We start from the raw sequence: 19678 nt of genomic DNA on the forward strand, positions 1-19678 counted from the left end.
AAAAGCATACAGGATTCTTGGCTTTGCAAATAGAGGCAGAGCGTACAAAAGCAAGGAAGTTATTGCTAAACCTTTATGAATTGCAGCCTAACAAGTCTTGTGTCCAATTCTGGGCTCCACACTTCAGGAAGAATGTCAAGGTTTGGAGGGTTGCAGAGGAGATTTACCAGAATGGTACCAGGGATGAGGAACTTTAGTTTTGTGAAGGGACTGAAGCTGGGACTGTTATCCTTAGAGCAGAGAAAGTTGAGAGGAGATTTAATTGAGATGTACAAAATTCTGAAGTGTTTTGATAGCTTAAATAAAGAGAAACTGTTTCCAGTGGCAGGAGGGTTGGTAACCAGAGGACCAGGTAATTGGCAAAAGAACCGGAGGGGAGATGAGGAGAACTGTTTTTATGCAGTGGGTTATTGTGATCTGGAACACACTGCCTGAAAGAGCGGTGGAAGCAGATTCAATAGTAACTTTCAAAAGGGAATTGGATAAATACTTAAAAAGAAAACATTTGCAGGGCTATGGGGAAAGAGCAGGGGGAGTGGGACTAATTGGATAGCTCTTTCAAAGAGCCGGCACAGGCACGATGGTCCAAACAGCCTCTTTCTGTGCTGTAAGATTCAAAAGAATCAACAACATAAAAACTCAGTGCTATTAACTGACATGAGCTTGGCAAGTTTGATAAAGAGATCAAGTAAATATGGGACACAATCAAGAGCAGTAAAGTTGAATCTATTATGTAAAAACATAAGAATTAGGAGCAGGAGTAGGCTATTCGGCCCCTCGAGCCCGCTCCGCCATTCAATAAGATCAAGTCTGATCTTCGACCTCAACTCCACTTTCCCGCCCCATCTCCATATCCCTCCATTCCCCATGAGGCCAAAAATCTATCGACCGCAGCCTTGAATATACTCAATGACTCAGCATCCACAGCCCTCTGGGGTAGAGAATTCCAAAAATTCACAACCCTCTGAGTGAAGAAATTTCTCCTCATCTCAGTCCTAAATGGCCGACCCCTTATCCTGAGACTGTGATCCCTGGTTCTAGACTCCCCAGCCAGAGGAAACATCTCATAATCCACAAATGCCAACATCATCAGAATTATTAAAATATTGCTCAGGTTACTTGGGACTAAAAATAAATCTTCAATACATCCCATGATATTATCGGATGAAACATTATCCCCAGCCACTTGAAGACATAATGGCACAGAATTCTTGATCCCAAAAGTTTCATCAGAGGTAGATTTTAAGGAGTGTTTTAAAGGGAGAGGTAGAATAGTGGAGAGGTTTAGGGAAGGAATTTCAGAGCTTAGGCGCAGGCAGCTGTAGGCATGGCACCATTGGTGGAGTGATGGAAATTGGGGATGCTCAAGAGGGCAGAATTAGGGGAGCGCACAGATCTCGGAGGGTTGTAGGGCTAGTGGAGGTTACAGAGATGGGGAGGGAGCGAAGCCAGGGAGGGATTCCAAAACAAGTATGAGGATTTTAAAATCAAGGCATTGCCGGACCGGGAGCCAATGTAGGTCAAGCAAGCAAAGGGGTGATGGGTGAGCGGGACTTGGTGTGAGTTAGTTTGAAACAACCACAACCCTCCGAGATGTCTGCACTCCTCCAATCTGGCCTCTTGTGTATCTCCAATTTTAATCATCCTACCATTGGCGGCCGTGCCTTCAGCTGTCTAGGTCCCAAGCTCTGGAATTCCCTCCCTAAACCTCTCCGCCTCTCTCCTCCTTTAAGATGCTCCTTAAAATCTATCACTTTGACCAAGCTCCTGTCCTAATATCTTCTTATAGAATATGTTGATGATTTTTCCATTTACACCCTATCTAGACTCATCTTTTGTTTCTTTACTTGTCCCATTACCATTTTTTGCCTCACAACATCCTCCCTTTTGTCTCTTAATCACTCCTGCCTTCCACCCGAGCACAGACCTTCCCTTTTGTTCTTTCCTCCCTTCCCCCTTTCCCTTCCCCTGCACTTGCTTAAAAACCTGTTACATCTCCAACTGTTTCCAGTTCTGACGAAGGGTCATTGACCTGAAACATTTGGCCCAAGTTTCGGCCTCAGTTGCTCCTGATTTTTTGGAGCAACTGGTGTAGAACGGAGTATCTTAGAAATTCAAATTCTTGGCATTTAGTTTGCTCCAGTTTTAGTCAGTTAGAACAGTTTCACTTTGGAACAGAATTTCTTTTCAAAAGGGGGCATGTCCGGCCACTTACGCCTGTTTTCAAAGTTTCGGCAGTGAAAACTTACTCCAAACTAACTTAGAATGGAGTAAGTGAAGATTTTTGTGCGCTGGAAAAAACCTTGTCTACACTTTAGAAAATCAGGCTACAAATCAGGCGTAGGGAATGGGGGGGTTTAAAGGGAAGTTTACAAACATTAAACACTTCAGTTTTACAAATAAAGAGCCATCATCAATAATAAATGATAAAATCATCAATAAATCAACCAATAAATCAATCAAAAAAAATTAATAAGAAATAATTTTTTTTTTAAATCAATAAATAAAACATTTTCTACTTACCGACTGCAGCACCGGGAGCCCTCCAACAGCGTGCTGGGATGCCCCCTCCCCCCAGTGTGTCTCTATCAGTGTCTCTATCTGTCTGTCTGTGTGTGTCTCTCACTCTCTGTCTGTCAGTGTCTGTGTTTCTGACAGCGAGGGGAGGGGGAGGAGGGGGGTAGAGGGAGAGGGGGGGCAGGGAGGGAGGCAGAGGGGGAGGGATGGGGAGGAGGGCGAGAGAAGGGGGGAGGAGGAGAAGAAGGGGGGGAGGAGGAGGAGAAGGGGGGGAGGAGGAGGAGAAGGGGGGAGGAGGAGGAGGAGAAGGGGGGGAAGAGAAGGGGAAGGGGGGGAGGAGAAGGGGAAGGGGCGGGAGGAGAAGGGGAAGGGGGGAGAGGGAAAGGGGGGGAAAGGAGAAGGTGGGGGGAAGGAGAAGGGGGGGAAGGAGAAGGTGGGGGGAAGGAGAAGGGGGGGGGAAGGAGAAGTGGGGGGGGGGAGGCTGAACGGACCGGGCCCGCCCGGCCGGGCCCAAGACTTCGGGCAGGGCCCGGTCCCCAGCACCAGATTTACAGGTAGGTGGCGTGGGTTGGGTCGGGTCCGGGGGGGGGGGGGGGGGGGGGCGGGGGGGGGGGCGGTGGTCGGGAGCACGGGTCGGGTCGGGGGGGGGGGATGATGGAGGTCGGGTTGGTTCGGGTGGCGGAGCGCGGGTCGGGACCAGTCCGGCGGGTCGGATCCGGTCCGGTCCGTGAGCGGGAGTCGGGTCGGTGTCGGGGTCGGGTCCGGTCCGGGGGCGGGGGGGAGGGGGGGGAAGCGGGAGTCGAGTCGGGTCGGGAGGAAGCAGGAGCCGGGCGTGGGAAGCAGCCTTATGCACGCAGCCCCAGTGAGGCCATTCGGCCAGGGCTAGGGGCTGCGTGCTTCGGGCCCCTTCCTCACAGTTTTGGGCGCCTGGAGCTACTGCACATGCGCGCCCACTGTAGAGCGCATGTGCAGAGGTCCCGGCACTGTTTTCAGCGCAGGGACCTAGCTCCGCCCCCTACAGCTCGTGCTGCGCCGCGCCTGGCCCAAGAGGACCAGCAGGGAGCCGGAGAATCTGGAAGTTTTTTTAGGCGCACTTTGTGGCGCGAAAAACGGGCGTCCAGGTCGGGGCTGCGCGTTCTCGGCGCGGCCCGAAACTTGGGCCCATTAACTCTGTTTCTCTCTCCACAGATGCTGCCTGACCTTCTGAGTAGTTCCAGCATTTTCTGTTTTTATTTCAGATTTATTGCATCTGCAGTATTTTGCTTTTGTACTAATATCTCCTTATGTGGCTTGGTGTCAAATTTTGTTTGATAATCTCTCCCGTGAAGTGCCTTGGGACGTTTTGCTATGTTAAACGCACTATAGAAATGCAGTTGTTGTTGGGGACACAATTATTCCAGGAGGTTTCCAAGGTCATTAAATTTCCCCAAGTGTTGTTCTGTTTCGAATTTATTTTGTTTTCTTTTTACTTATGAAGACATTAGGGGTCATTTTAACCCCCAAAAACATGTGTATATGTGTCGGGTGGGAGGGTAAAACGTTAAAAATCTGAAACCAGGACCCAACCTGCCTCAAACCCGCCCGTTTTTAACGGAGGCAGGATGAGGAGCGGGCGAGTAATCCGCTCTCAGGAGGCGGGTCGGTTGTTGAAACTCTGTAAGGGAAGCTGTGTGCCTCCATTTTTATAGGGTTTCTATTTTAATTTTGCCCTTTTGAGCATCTCTGATTATAATCGTTCAACTACTGGTGCCTTCTGTTGCCCAGGCCCTAAGCTCTGGAACTCCTTGCCTAAACCTCTCCACCTCTCTACTCTCTTTCTTCCTTCAAGACGCTCCTTAAACCCTGCCTCTTTGACCAAGCTTTTGGTCCCCTGCGCTAATTTCTCTTTATGCAGCTCGGTGTCAAATTTTTTATCTCATAATGCTCCTGTGAAGCACCTTGGGATATTTCACTATGTTAAAGGCGCTATATAAATATAAGTTGTTGTTGTTATGCGTTCATTTTTACATGGTTTCTATTTTAAACTCATGTTGGCCGGGTTTCCCAGGCATCAGGAAACCTGGTGGGTATAAAGAGGTGAGAAGGGCTAGATCCTCAAGGTAAGTGACTTTACAACACTGCTCATGGTCCAGGAGGAGGAGGTGTGTTCCCCCTGGCTCAACAAGCTACTCTGTAAACACTCCCCAGCTTCCCCCACTCCCACCCACGATCGTTGACTCTCCCCCATCTCAGACTCGCGCCCATGATCTTGCCCCCCGACTCCTCATCATCTTCAACTGTCCCCTCAATCCCCATCTGTTCCCCTGCGATCACCGACTCTCCCCCCACCTCAATCTCCCCTGACCCCATCTGATCCCCCCGCCCCAATCGCCCCGACCCCCATCTGATCCCCCCCACCCCAATCTCCCCTGGTCCCCATCTGATCCCCCATGATCACCAACTCCCCCCACCCCAATGTCCACCGATCCCCATCTGTTCCCCCGAGACCACCGACTCTCCCCCCACCCCAATCTTCGCGACCCCCATCTGATCCCCCCCACCCCAATCTCCCCGATCCCATCTGTTCCCCCGCAATCACCGACTCTCCCCCCACCCCCATCTGTTTCCCCTCCCCCAAGCTCAATCTCCCCGATCTTCCCCCCACGTCCATAATCTCGCACCCCCTGAACCCACCCGTCTCTACCCACCGACCCCTAACAAAACTTACCTGATTCTGGGTTGGGACATTTTCTGGAGAACTTCCCTGCCCAACAGGCAGCCAAGCCTTTGAAGGCCTTACAGAAGGTGCAGAAAAGATTTACAAGAATGATTCCAGGAATGAGGAACTTTACATTGATAGACTGGAGAAGCTGGGGTTGTTCTCCTTGGAGCAGAGAAAGTTGGGAGGAGATTTGATAGAGGTGTTCAAAATCATGAGGGGTCTGGACAGAGTAGATAGACAGAAACTGCTCCCATTGGTGGAAAGGTTGAGAACCAGAGGACACAGATTTAAGTTGATTGACAAAAGAAACAAACACGGTGTAAGAAAAAACGTATTTACGCAACAAGTGGTTAGGATCTGGAATGCACAGCCTGAAAGGGTGGTGGAGGCAGACTCAATCTTATCTTTCAAAAGGGAGTTGGATAAGTATCTGATGGAAACAAATTTGCAGGGCTACGGGGAAAGGGCAGGGGAGCGGGACTAGTTGAGAGTTGGCATGGGCTTGATGGGCAGAATAGCCTTCTTCCGTGCTGTAACCATTCTATGATTCTATAAGTCTGTCAACCAGGCTGGCCTCTGTGCGGGGAAACAGTTTAAAAAGAAACCACACAAGCTGTGGAGTTAAAACGCCAGTGTTTGCCTGTCCACAGCTCCTTCCGTCTGCCCCAAAACTCCGCCGCGGTAAATATTGTGGCCATTATTTCTATTGCTACATACTAATAAAAAAGGACGTTTAGCAATGATAGCACTGGGTTATCCTTGAGTAAACAGCACTCTCAGAAGTTAGGATAGTGCAGTCCTAGGCAATATGTTGGCTTTTCTTGGGTCCTCCCCATTGGGGCCAAGTTTCGGCCTGAGTTGCTCCTATTTTTTTGGAGCAACTGGTTTAGAATGGAGTATCTTGGAAATTGCAATTCTCGGCATTTAGTTCTAGTCAGTTAGAACAGTTTCAGTTTGGAACAGATTTTTCTTTTCAAAAGGGGGCGTGTCCAGCCACTTACGCCCGTTTTGAAAGTTTAGGCAGTGAAAACTTACTCCAAACTAACTTAGAATGGAGTAAGTGTAGATTTTTGTACGTTCAGAAAAACCTTGTCTACACTTAGAAAATCAGGCTTAGGTTACAAATCAGGCGTAGGGAATGGGGGGGCGGGGGGGGGGGGTTCAAAGGGAAGTTTACAAATATTAAACACTTCAGTTTTACAAATAAAGAGCCATCATCAATAATAAATGATAAATACAGCAATAAATCAACCAATAAATCAATCAAAAAAAATTAATTAAAAAATTAAAAAAATTGAAAAATCAATAAATAAAACATTTTCTACTTACCGACTGCAGCACCGGGAGCCCTCCAACAGTGTGCTGGGACGGCCCCCTCCAATGGGTCTCTGTCAGTGTCTCTATCTGTCTGTCTGTGTGTGTGTCTCTCTCACTTCCTGTCTGTCAGTGTCTGTGTTTCTGACAGTGAGGGAAGGGGGGGGGGGGGGTGGAGGGAGAGAGGGGGGCAGAGGGAGGGGGGGGGGAGGGAGAAGTGAGGGGGGGCGAGGGGAAGATAGGGGGAGAGAGGGGGAGGGAGAGGGGAGGGAAGTGGAGAGGGGAGGGGAGGAAAGGAGAGAAGGGAGCGAGGGAGGGAGAGAAGGGAGGGAGGGAAGGAGGGAGAGAAGGGAGGGAGGGAAGGAGGGAGGGAGGGAAGGAGGGAGGGGGGAAGGAGGGAGGGGGAGCGAGGGGGGAGAAGGGAGGGAGTGGGGCGAGGAGGAGAAGGGAGGGAGGGAGAAGGGAGGAGCGGGGGAGCGAGGGAGAGAAGGGAGGGAGGGAGGAAGGGAGGAAGGGAGGGGAGAAGGGAGGGAGGGGAGAAAGGAGAGGGAGGCTGAACGGGCCAGGCCCGGCCGGGCCCAAGACTTTGGGCGAGGCCCGCCCCCAGCACCCGATTTGCAGGTAGGTGGCGTCGTGTCGGGTCCGGGGTCCGGGGGGAGGGTCGGGAGCGCGGGTCGGGTCGGGGGAGGGGAGCGCGGGTCGGGTTGGGTCTGGTCCAGGGGAGTCGGGTCTGGTCTGGTTCGAGGGGCTAGGGTCAGGTCCGGTCCGGGGGGGGCGGTGGTCGGGTCGGGTCCGGGGTGGTGGTGGGGGGGGGGGGGAGGGGCCGGGTCGGGTCCGGGTGCGGTGGGGGGGCGTCCGGTCCGGTCCAGGGGTGGGGGTCGGGTCCGGTCCAGTCCAGGGGGGTCGGGTCCGGTCCGGGGAGGGGGAGGGAGGACCAGGTCCGGTCCGGGGTGGGGGTCGGGTCGAGTCCGGTCCGGGGTGGGGGGGGTCGGGTCGGGTCCGGTCCGGGGGCAGGGCGGGGTGGGCGGGGGTCGGGTCGGGTCCGGCTGTGGTGGGGGGGGGTCGGGTCCAGGGGCGGGGCGGGCAGGGATTGGGTCCGGTCCGGAGGCCGGGGGGGGGGTCGGGTCCGGTCCGGGGAGGGTCGGGTCGGGTCCGGTTCGGGGTGGGGGTCGGGTCGGGTCAGGTCCGGTGTGGGGGCCGGGCGGGGTGGGCGGGGGCCGGGTCCGGTCCGGGGGCCGGGCGGGGGTTGGTCGGGTCCGGTCCGAGGAGGGGGGAGCGCGGGTTGGGTCAGGTCCGGTCCAGGGTGGTCGGGTCGGGTCGGGTCCGGTCCAGGGGGGTCGGATCGGGTCGGGTCGGGTCCGGGGTGGGGGAGGGGATCGGGTTGGGTCCGGGGGCGGGACGGGGTGGGTGGGGGTCGGGTCGGGTCCGGGGGCCGGGGGGTGTCGGGTCCGGTCCGGGGGCGGGGGGGGGAGGAGTGGGAGTTGAGTCGGGTCGGATCGGGTCGGGAGGAAGCAGGAGCTGGGTGTGGGAGGTGCAGCCTTATCCACGCAGCCCCAGTGAGGCCATTCGGCTAGGCTAGGGGCTGCGTGCTTCGGGCCCCTCCCACACAGTTTTGGGCGCCTGGAGCTACTGCACATGCGCGCCCACTGTAGCGCGCATGTGCAGAGGTCCCGGCACTGTTTTCAGCTCGTGCTGCGCCGCGCCCAGCTCCAGCTCCAGAGGACCTGCAGGGAGCCCAAGAATAGGTAAGTATTTTTTAGGCGCACTTCGTGGTGCGAAAAATGGGCGTCCAGGTCGTGGCTGCGCTGTTCTAGGCACGGCCCGAAACTTGGGCCCTATAAGTGTGCCTGTTCTCGTGGTCTGGAAGAGTTTGGAAACTAATTATAAATCTTTTTTTTAAATCTTGTTTTAAAAATGTCAGACTGCGGTTTAATTCTATTTTTCCTCTGTGCAGTCCAATTATCAAGCCTATTCAATAATTCCTTGGCTCTATTTTTAGGTTTATATGACAATTTACCTTCATCTATAATCTCAATGTCAGTCAGTGGCTCAGTGGGTAGCACTTGCGCCTCAAAGTCAGAAGGTTGTTGGTTCAAGTCCCACTCCAGGGACTTAAGCACATAACTCTAGGCTGACACTCCAGTGCAGTGTTGAGGGAATGCTGAGACATTCGCATGAGACATTAAACCGAGGCCCCGTCTGCCCTCTCAGGTGGACATAAAAGATCCCATGGCATTATTTCTAAGAAGAGCAGCGGAGTTATCCCTGATGTCGTGGGCCAATACTTAGCCCTCAATCAACATAACAAAATAAAATCAGATTATCACCTCGCTCTTTGTGGGAGCTTGCTGTGCGCAAATTGGCTGCCGTGTTTCCCACATTACAACAATGATTACACTCCAAAAGTACTTCATTGGCTGTAAAGCGCTTTGAGATGTCTGGTGGTCATGAAAAGCGCTATATAAATGTAAGTCTTTCTTTCTTTCAAAAGCAAACACTACAATATTGGCCCTGAAATTCCAGTCGGAAGATTCTTTCGGACGAACGCCTCCGGCCGGAGAATTTTTACGAATTTACCTGGTGGTCTCAGAGGCGCCTGGGATTCCAGTGGGGAGGCCTTCTCTTCCTGCGATGCGAAGCGAGCTCCCGTCCTCGAGGTTCCCACGCAGAAGGTGCAGTCACGTGTGACTGCTCAACCAATCAGGTATAGTATTCCACAACATTCTGATTAATAGCAATGAGAACTCCGTAGCTACGAGTTCTCATTGCTATTAATGAGAAAAAACAAACACACTCAACACCATAATAAAAAATAAAAAACACACCTTACATAATTCAAATTAATTGAAATTAAAGTCTTAGAAAAAAATGTTTTTTTCCGATTTTTAAAAAACGTTTTTTAATTATGTTTTAAAATAAACTTATTGTAGTGGGCAGGGTTTTTAAACAATAAAATATATTTTTAAAATGTTATTTTAATATGTTTTTGTGTGTTTTAAAACTCTTACGGCTGTAAAAGTAGGCTATGCGCCTGCTTTTATCAGGCGCAAGAGTTTTCAAGACATCCGCTGGGCAAGATATGGGTAAATACCGCAATCTTGCCCATGTGAATGTCCTCGCACAGATCGGAAAAGCCGGTTTTCAGCGCATGCGCATTGTGCGCTGAAAACCGGCTTTTGCAATGCCTTCCCTAGTCCGTACACATTCCGCACGGATCCAGGAGGCCAGGATTGCTGGGCAAATGTTTAATTATCCTACAAGACAATACAAAAGCAATATTCACAATAGTCACCGTGGGCCGGAACAGTAATAGTGTGTTAACGACGAATGCCGTTATTAAGAACATAAGAATTAGGAGCAGGAGCAGGCCACATGGCCCCTCGAGCCTGCTCCACCATTCAATATCATGGCTGATCTTCGACCTCAACTCCACCTTCCCACCCGATCCCCATATTCCTTGATTCCCTTACCAACATGATAATTGCTAATGGAACGCCAATCAATCTCTCCGGCCCAGAAAGTGAAAATGTAAACTGTTGAGTCTCATTCCTTCAGGTAATAAATTGATGTTGGAGATTTTAAAAATGTCAAATTTTACATTTTTTATTTTTTGTTCAGACATTTTTTCTTTTCTCGTTTTTGTCCCTCACTCTTTGAATTTTTCTTTTTCTTTGTTTCTCTTTCTGTACCTGATCTGACTCTAATTCACCCTATTTCTTTCACCATCGTTCCTCTGTTTCTCTGTTTCTCGATCCTTAAATCTCACGGGTTAAGGAGATAGACTGTGGGTCCAGTCCGGTCACTGAGGGCCCAGATGCCCCGTCGCCCTTGCCGTGCCGTTATTCAGCTCGCACTGCTAACAAGTTACAGGGCAAAAAAATTGAGCTGAAGGGTGAGGGAAAAAGTCTAACCAACGGGGCACGCCACGAGATGCCCCACTCCAGCAAGATCTGGCCCATTCACCTTGGTCTATCCACTATGGTTTCTCATTTACTTGAATAGTTCAACAAACTGAAACATCTCGATGCATCAGATTAATTTATGATCGCAGGTTTACAGTATAAAGAACCGTCAGCTGCACTACCAACCCGCTTAACAAAATACTGAACATTTTCAATTTTATCACAAGTGTGCTCTTTAACTTCCATTAAAAAAAAACATAAACCTGTTTAAAAATTATACTTGCAATATAATATCGTAATAAAACTTCCCAAGGCACTACACAGGAGTGTTTATCAAACAAACTTGGATCCTGAGCCACACCAGAAAAAAAACGAACGACTTACATTACACAGGATTACATAGAATATACAGCACAGAAACAGGCCATTCGGCCCAACCAGATCATGCTGCCATTTATGCTCCACTTGAGCTTCCTCCCGTCTTTCCTCATCTAAATCTATCCTCATAACCCTCTATTCCCTTCTCACTCATATACTTACCTAATCGCCCCTTAAATGCATCTATACTATTCGCTTCAACCACTCCCTGTAGTGTCGAGTTCCACATTCTCACCATTCTCTGGATAAAGAAGGTTCTCTGAATTCCCCACTGGATTTCTTGGTGACTATCTTATATTTGCACTTCCAAAATGCTTTTCACTACCTCACGACATCCCAAAGTGCTTTACAGCCAATGAAATGTAGTCACTGTTGTAATATCAGAATCGCAGCAGCCAATTTGCACACAGCAAGCTCCCATAAATAGCAATGTGATAATGACCAGATAATCTGTTTTTTTTTAAAGTGATGTTGGTTGGGGGACAAATATTGGCCAGGACACTGGGGAGAATTTCCCTGGTCCGATATATATTAAGGTATATAAATACACTGGGTAGATTTTCAGCTCATCACTTGGCATAAAACCGGCATTGTGGATTAGTCGCATGCAGAATTTTATTTCCAATGTTCGTCAGGATGAGTATAGACTTGGCCATGTATTTTTAATTAATGATTTCCCTCCCCTTGCTGATTTGCCTAATGGTTAAGATGGGACCATTATGCAAATTCAATTACTACCTCAAACAGAACTATAGTAAGTTTACCACACAGACCCCTGAGGTATTAGGCACGTACAAGTTTCACATTGTTAATTGACATCAGCGCTATGGACCATTAAAGTCAGTTTTACAACCAATTTGAAAAAAAATCAGTGGGCATATTTTCACCTCACCGCATCTGATGGTAATGTGGCCAAGCAGCCTGATTTAAAACTAGCCCAATTTTCATCCCAGGTGAGTAGATTGTCATCAACAGATATTTAATAAGTAAATAGTTCTCATACCTGTACCTAATGATGGTACAGGTCTATTTAAAAAAAAATTATCCAGACTTTGTTTCTTTTTCGTGGACAATGATGCACACACATTTGATCCGTGACGTCAAACACAGCAGATATAGTATGCAACATGCACAGCTATGCCACAGATATTGTTAGTTGTGCAGCTCCAGACCCGATTTTTGATAAGAAAACAATGAGAAACTCCAAGATGGGGGGGGCGGGGGGGGTGCGGGGAGGGACTTCCCTCAAGCTCTGGAGGAAATCAGATTTCACCAACTCACCATCTTGAGAAAAATCCAGGGCTTTAATCAGTGGAATTTCAAAAGAGAATTAGATCTCTACATTGAAAAAGAACATTTTTGCAGGGTTATGTGGAAAGAGCAGGGGGAGTGGGACTAATTGGATAATTCTTTCAAAGAGCTGGCACAGGCATGATGGGCCGAATGGCCTCCTTCTGTGCTGCAAGATTCTATAAATGACGTGACTGCTGCCAAGTAGCTACGCGTGTGCAATTCCAGTGGTTTTCTTGTTTATTTTCGCCGATTAGTGAGAAAGGCGAGGAGTGGGAATTTCAGGTATTGTGAGGCCTGTAATGTGAAGTTGATAATAAGATGTTGTCAGATTGCCGAGTGTGTTCATCGCCATCAGGCCCCTCTGTCTGTCGTGGTTTGAACACACGGCCGGTGAACAAAATGCAGGAGCAGGATGTTAGGATTTAAGCGTCTGGGAAAAAGATCATTGAGAAAGAGAGTAGAGATAGTGTGGAGAGATGGAGGGGTGAGTGCTAAACACAGAGACTGGGGAGGAAAACGAGAGGGAGGGTGAAGAAGGACCGCGAGAAGAGAGAATGGCAGCAGTGTGATTAATTCATCAGAATGAACTGCTAAAACTTCCAGTACAATTTAACGAGGAAATGTGACGTGAAGGTGATATTAGGATGTTGTCAGCTTGTGAGAGTTTTATTGTACTCTCGCTGAGTGTGCTTATCGCTACCAGCTCCTCCGTCTGTTGTGGTGAACGTTACTTTTTCATATTTGGGACCTGAGATTTATGCGCAGAAGGTTTCTGCACAGCTTCCGGTTCGTTGGCAGCAATCACGCTGATCTGTAAAATCTGAGGGTCCCTCGTTTGCTAGGATTCAAATCAAACCATCAAAATGGCAAGAATGTTTCCGCCAAGCTTAGTCTTCTTCCCATCATCATTCACATGCCCCAAGTGTTTCAAAGATGTTTAGCCATTACTGCTGTTGGATAAATGCTTTATTTTGGACTAAGCTAGTTTAAATGAAAATATTGGAGATGCTTTCCTAATGAGTTGGCATTCATCTGAGTCAGCTGTGGCTTAGTGGCTAGCATCCTTGCCTCTGAGTCAGAAGGTTGTGGGTTCAAGTCCCACTCCAGAGACTCAAACACAAAAATCTAGGATGACACTCCCAGTGCATTGCTGAGGGAGCGCTGCAAAAGAAAGACTTACATTTCTACAGTGCCTTTCAGGATGTCCCAAAGTGCTTTACAACCAATGAAATACTTTCTGAAGTGTAGTCACTGTTGTAATATAGGAACAACGGCAGCCAATTTGCACACGACAAGCTCGCACAAACAGCAATGTGATAATGAGCAGATAATTTATTTTAGTGATATTGATTGAGGGATAAATATTGTCCAAGACACCAGGGAGAGCACCTCCGACAGTGTAGCATTCCCTCAGCACTGCACTGGAGTGTTTGCCTAGATTTCTGTCTCTAAGTTGGATTTGAACCCACAACTTTCCGACCCAGAGGCGAGAGTGCACTGTCGGAGGTGCCGTCTTTCGGATCAAATGTTAAACAGAGTCTGGTCTGCCCTCTCAGGTGGAGTCACCCACGCACTATTTCGAAGAAGAGCAGGGGAGTTCTCGCCAATATTTATCCCTCAACCAACATCACTAAAAAGCAGATTATCTAGTTCTTATCTCATTTCTGGTTGTGGGAGCTAGCTGTGCGTAAATTGGCTGCCGCATTTCCCTATATTGCAACAGTGACTACATTTCAAAAAGTACTTAATTGGTCGTAAAGCGCTTTGGGACATCCTGAGGTTGTGAAAGACATGATATAAATGCAGGTCTTTATTATTCTTTCATGTTCCAAGCCAGACAGCAGCACGAGCAGCTTCAAAAAATGCTGATATTTTCTGCTCATCAAATCAAGCACAACACAAGGCAATTGCTCTCACTCTACATATAGAATAGCATATGCACCTACTGACTGAGGACTTCAGTGAAATCATACAATCAGGCTATCATTGAATCACTCCTGGTTTTTACAGTGATAACCTTCAGGAATCAAACATCAAAAGGTTTCTATTTCTCTAATGGCTACTTATTATTTTACAATAAAAATTAATTCATCTTATAAACCAATACAATACATGAAAATGATGCCAAGCTATTTCACTGATCCATTAGCTGAGATATCCCACATCACTAATATGCCACTTCATTAGAATTTTATGCTCATGTTTTATGCATCTGTAGGACATTATTGACTTGTTTAAATGGGAGAGCATTGACACACAGGCTTAATTCTTCTGAATTAATCCTCAGTGCATCTGAAGTCTTGGTACAAGGAAATAAATACTTCCCATTGATTATATTTCATTTATGTTATTAATGAGTAAAGATGAATTAATGCAAGGCTCAAAACTCTAAATATGGATGTAAACTGTACTACAGGTCCAGAGAGTCAACAGCAGTGGAATTGCAGCGGTAAACTAAAAGAAAAGACTTACATTTATATAGTGCCTTTCACCACCACCAGACGTCCCAAAGTGCTTTACAGCCAATGAAGTACTTTTGGCGTGTAGTCACTGTCGTAATGTGGGAAATGCGGCAGCCAATTTGCACACAGCAAGCTCCCGCAAACAGCAATTTGATAATGACCAGATAATCTGTTTTTGTTATGTGGATTGAGGGATAATTATTGGCTAACTCCCCTGCTCTTCTTAGAAATAGTGCCATGGGAACTTTTACACCACTTGAGGCCTCACCTGGAATATTGTGTTGAGTTTTGGTCTCCTAATCTGAGGAAGGAAGTTCCTGCTATTGAGGGAGTGCAACGAAGGTTCACCAGACTAATTCCAGGGATGGCAGGACTGATATATGGGGAGAGACTGGAGCGACTGGGCCTGTATTCACTGGAGTTTAGAAGAATGAGAGGGGACCTCACAGAAACATATCAAATTCTGACGGGACTGGACAGGTTAGATGCGGGAAGAATGTTCCCGATGTTGGGGAAGTCCAAAACCACGGATCACAGTCTAAGGATAAGGGGTAAGCCATTTAGGACTGAGATGAGGAGAAACTTCTTCACTCAGAGAGTTGTTAACCTGTGGAATTCTCTACCGCAGAGAGTTGTTGATGCCAGTTCATTGGATATATTCTGCTCCCATGGCACTATTTCGAAGAAGAGCAGGGGAATTAGCCAATAATTATCCCTTACGGCTAAAGGGATCAAGGGAGAGAACAGGAAAGGGATACTGAGGGAATGATCAGCCATGATCTTATTGAATGGTGGTGCAGGCTCAAAGGACCAAATGGCCTACTCCTGCACCTATTTTCTATGATTCTATGTTTCTATGAAAGGCGGCACCTCCGACAGTGCAGCACTCCCTCAGTCCCTCAGCATTGCACTGGAGTGTTAGTCTTGTTTTTTGTGCTCAAGCCCTTGGAGTGGGGTTCATTTCTGGAGGAATAGAATTTAAAAGCAGAGAGTTTATATTAAACTTGTAACGAACTGTGGTTAGACCACACTTGGAGTACAGTGCACAGTTCTGGTCTCCATATTATAAAAAGGGATATTTAGGCAGTGGAGAAGGTACAAAGAAGATTTACTAGGATGATACCAGAACTGAGAGGTTATACCCATCAGGAAGGAGAAGGCTGAGGGGTGACCTGATAGAGGTCTGTACAATTATGTAGGGGTTGGATAGAGTAGACATAGAAAATGTTTCCACTTGTGGAAGACACCAAAACTAGAGGCCATAAATATAAGATAGTCACTAATAAATCCAATATGGAATTCAGGAGAAGCTTCTTTAACAAGAGAATGGTGAGAATGTGGAACTCGCTACCACAGTGAGTGGTTGACGGGAATAGCAAAAAGATAAAAGGTAAAAGATCCCACGGTATTATTCGAAAAAGAACAGGGGAGTTCTCCCCGGTGTCCTGGGCCAATATGTACCCCACTGCAGGCAAAGGTTACAAAGGCAGAGTTACAATGGGTGACCAGCAGGAAGAGCAGTGGAAGGAAGGTTGTGCAGGGCTCCCCTGTGACCATCCCCCTGCAAAACAGATACACTGCTTTGGATACGGTTGGGGGGGTGACTCATCAGGGGAGGGCAGCAGCAGTCAAGTTCATGGCACCATGGATGGCTCTGCTGCACAGGAGGGCAGGAAAAAGAGTGGGAGAGCTATAGTGATAGGGGATTCGATTGTAAGGGGAATAGATAGGCGTTTCTGCGGTCGCAACCGAGACTCCAGGATGGTATGTTGCCTCCCTGGTGCAAGGGTCAAGGATGTCTCGGAACGGCTGCAGGGCATTTTGGAGGGGGAGAGTGAACAGCCAGTTGTTGTGGTGCATATAGGTACCAATGATATAGGTAAAAAATGGGATGAGGTCCTACAAGCTGAATTTAGGGAGCTAGGAGCTAAATTAAAAAGCAGGACCTCAAAGGTAGTAATCTCAGGATTGCTACCAGTGCCACGTGCTAGTTAGAGTAGAAATAGCAGGCTAGCTAAGATGAATGCGTGGCTTGAGGAGTGGTGCAAGAGTGAGGGATTTAAATTCCTGGGACATTGGAACCGGTTCTAGGGGAGGTGGGACCAGTACAAACCGGATGGCCTGCACCTGGGCAGGACCGGAACCAATGTCCTAGGGGGAGTATTTGCTAGTGCTATTGGGGAGGGGTTAAACTAATATGGCAGGGGATGGGAACCTATGCAGGGAGACAGAGGGATGTAAAATGGGGGCAGAAGCAAAAGATAGAAAGAAGAAAAGTAAAAGTGGAGGGCAGAGAAACCCAAGGCAAAAATCAAAAAGGGCCACATTACAGCAAAATGCTAAAGGGACAAAGTGTGTTAAAAAGGCAAGCCTGAAGGCTCTGTGCCTCAATGCGGGGAGTATTCGTAATAAGGTGGACGAATTAACTGCACAGGCAGCTATTAACGAATATGATATAATTGGGATTACGGAGACATGGCTCCAGGGTGACCAAAGCTGGGAACTCAACATCCAGGGGTATTCAACATTCAGGAACGATAGACAGAAAGGAAAAGGAGGTGGGATAGCGCTGCTGGTTAAAGAGGAAATTAATGCAACAGTAAGGAAGGACATTAGCTTGGATGATGTGGAATCTGTATGGGTAGAGCTGCGGAATACCAAAGGGCAGAAAATGATAGTGGGAGTTGTGTACAGACCACCAAACAGTAGTAGTGAGGTTGGGGACAGCATCAAACAAGAAATTAGGGATGTGTGCAATAAAGGTTCAGCAGTTATCATGGGTGACTTTAATCTACATATAGATTGAGTTAACCAAACTGGTAGCAATACAGTGGAGGATGATTTCCTGGAGTGTATTAGGGATGGTTTTCTCGACCAATATGTTGAGGAACCAACTAGAGGGCTGGCCATCCTAGACTGAGTGATGTGTAATGAGAAAGGATTAATGAGCAATCTTGTTGTGCGAGGCCACTTGGGGAAAAGTGACCATAATATGGTAGAATTCTTTATTAAGATGGAGAGTGACACAGTTAATTCAGAGACTAGGGTCCTGAACTTAAGGAAAGGTAACTTCAATGGTATGAGGCGTGAATTGGCGAGAATAGACTGACGAATGACACTTAAAGGGTTGACGGTGGATAGGCAATGGCAGATATTTAAAGATCACATCGATGAACTTCAACAATTGAAGGAAGAGGCATATAAGTTGGCCAGAAAAAGCAGCAAACCTGAGGACTGGGAGAAATTTAGAATTCAGCAGAGGACTACAAAGGGTTTAATTAGGAAGGGGAAAATAGAGTATGAGAGGAAGCTTGCAGGGAACATAAAAACTGACTGCAAAAGCTTCTATAGATATGTGAAGAGAAAAAGATTAGTGAAGACAAACGTAGGTCCCTTGCAGTCAGAATCAGGTGAATTTATAATGGGAAACAGAGAAATGGCAGACCAATTGAACAAATACTTTGGTTCTGTCTTCACGAAGGAAGACACGAATAACCTTCTGGAAATTCTAGGGGACAGAGGATCTAGCGAGAAGGAAGAACTGAAGGAAATCTTTATTAGTCAGGAAATTGTGTTAGGGAAATTGATGGGATTGAAGGCCGATAAATCCCCAGGGCCTGATAGTCTGCATCCCAGAGTACTTAAGGAAGTGGCCCTAGAAATAGTGGATGCATTGGTGATAATTTTCCAACAGTCTATCGACTCTGGATCAGTTCCTATGGACTGGAGGGTAGCTAATGTAACACCACTTTTTAAAAAAGGAGGGAGAGAGAAAATGGGGAACTATAGACCAGTTAGCCTGACATCGGAAGTGGGGAAAATGTTGGAATCAATTATTAAAGATGAAATAGCAGCGCATTTGGAAAGCAGTGACAGGATCGGTCCAAGTCAGCATGGATTTATGAAAGGGAAATCATGCTTGACAAATATTCTAGAATTTTTTAAGGATGTAACTCGTAGAGTGGACAAGGGAGAACCAGTGGATGTGGCGTATTTGGACTTTCAAAAGGCTTTTGACAAGGTTCCGCACAAGAGATTGGTGTGCAAAATCAAAGCGCATGGTATTGGGGCTAATGTACTGATGTTGATAGAGAACTGGTTGGCAGACAAGAAGCAGAAAGTAGGGATAAATGGGTCCTTTCAGAATGGCAGGCAGTGACTAGTGGAGTGCCGCAGGGCTCAGTGCTGGGACCCCAGCTATTTACAATATACATGAACGATTTAGCTGAAGGAATTGAGTGTAATATCTCCAAGTTTGCGGATGACACTAAACTGGATGGTGCTGTGAGCTGTGAGGAGGACGCTAAGAGACTGCAGGGTGACTTGGACAGGTTAGGTGAGTGGGAAAATGCATGGCAGATGCAGTATAATGTGGATAAATGTGAGGTCATCCACTTTGGTGGTAAAAACCTGAACATAAGAACATAAGAATTAGGAACAGGAGTAGGCCATCTAGCCCCTCGAGCCTGCTCCGCTATTCAACATGATCATGGCTGATCTGGCCGTGGACTCAGCTCCACTTACCCGCCCGCTCCCCATAACCCTTAATTCCCTTATTGGTTAAAAATCTATCTATCTGTGATTTGAATACATTCAATGAGCTAGCCTCAACTGCTTCCTTGGGCAGAGAATTCCACAGATTCACAACCCTCTGGGAGAAGAAATTCCTTCTCAACTTGGTTTTAAATTGGCTCCCCCGTATTTTGAGGCTGTGCCCCTAGTTCTAGTCTCCCCGACCAGTGGAAACAACCTCTCTGCCTCTATCTTGTCTATCCCTTTCATTATTTTAAATGTTTCTATAAGATCATCCCTCATCCTTCTGAACTCCAACGAGTAAAGACCCAGACTACTCAATCTATCATCATAAGGTAACCCCCTCATCTCCAGAATCAGCCGAGTAAATCGTCTCTGTACCCCCTCCAAAGCTAGTATATCCTTCCTTAAGTAAGGTGACCAAAACTGCACGCAGTACTTCAGGTGCGGCCTCACCAATACCCTGTACAGTTGCAGCAGGACCTCCCTGCTTTTGTACTCCATCCCTCTCGCAATGAAGGCCAACATTCCATTCGCCTTCCTGATTACCTGCTGCAACTGCAAACTAACTTTTTGGG

The 19678-nt window shown here is 47.6% G+C and overlaps 1 protein-coding gene across 1 annotated transcript in view; it reads right to left on the reverse strand.

Annotated features, from left to right (window-relative positions):
- Nucleotides 1-19678, reverse strand: part of nalcn (sodium leak channel, non-selective) — a 364870-nt gene that overhangs the window by 243498 nt on the left and 101694 nt on the right. The window lies entirely within an intron of this gene.

The sequence above is a fragment of the Pristiophorus japonicus genome, chromosome 10 (genome assembly GCF_044704955.1).
Source record: "Pristiophorus japonicus isolate sPriJap1 chromosome 10, sPriJap1.hap1, whole genome shotgun sequence".
Taxonomy (NCBI): Eukaryota; Metazoa; Chordata; class Chondrichthyes; family Pristiophoridae; genus Pristiophorus; species Pristiophorus japonicus.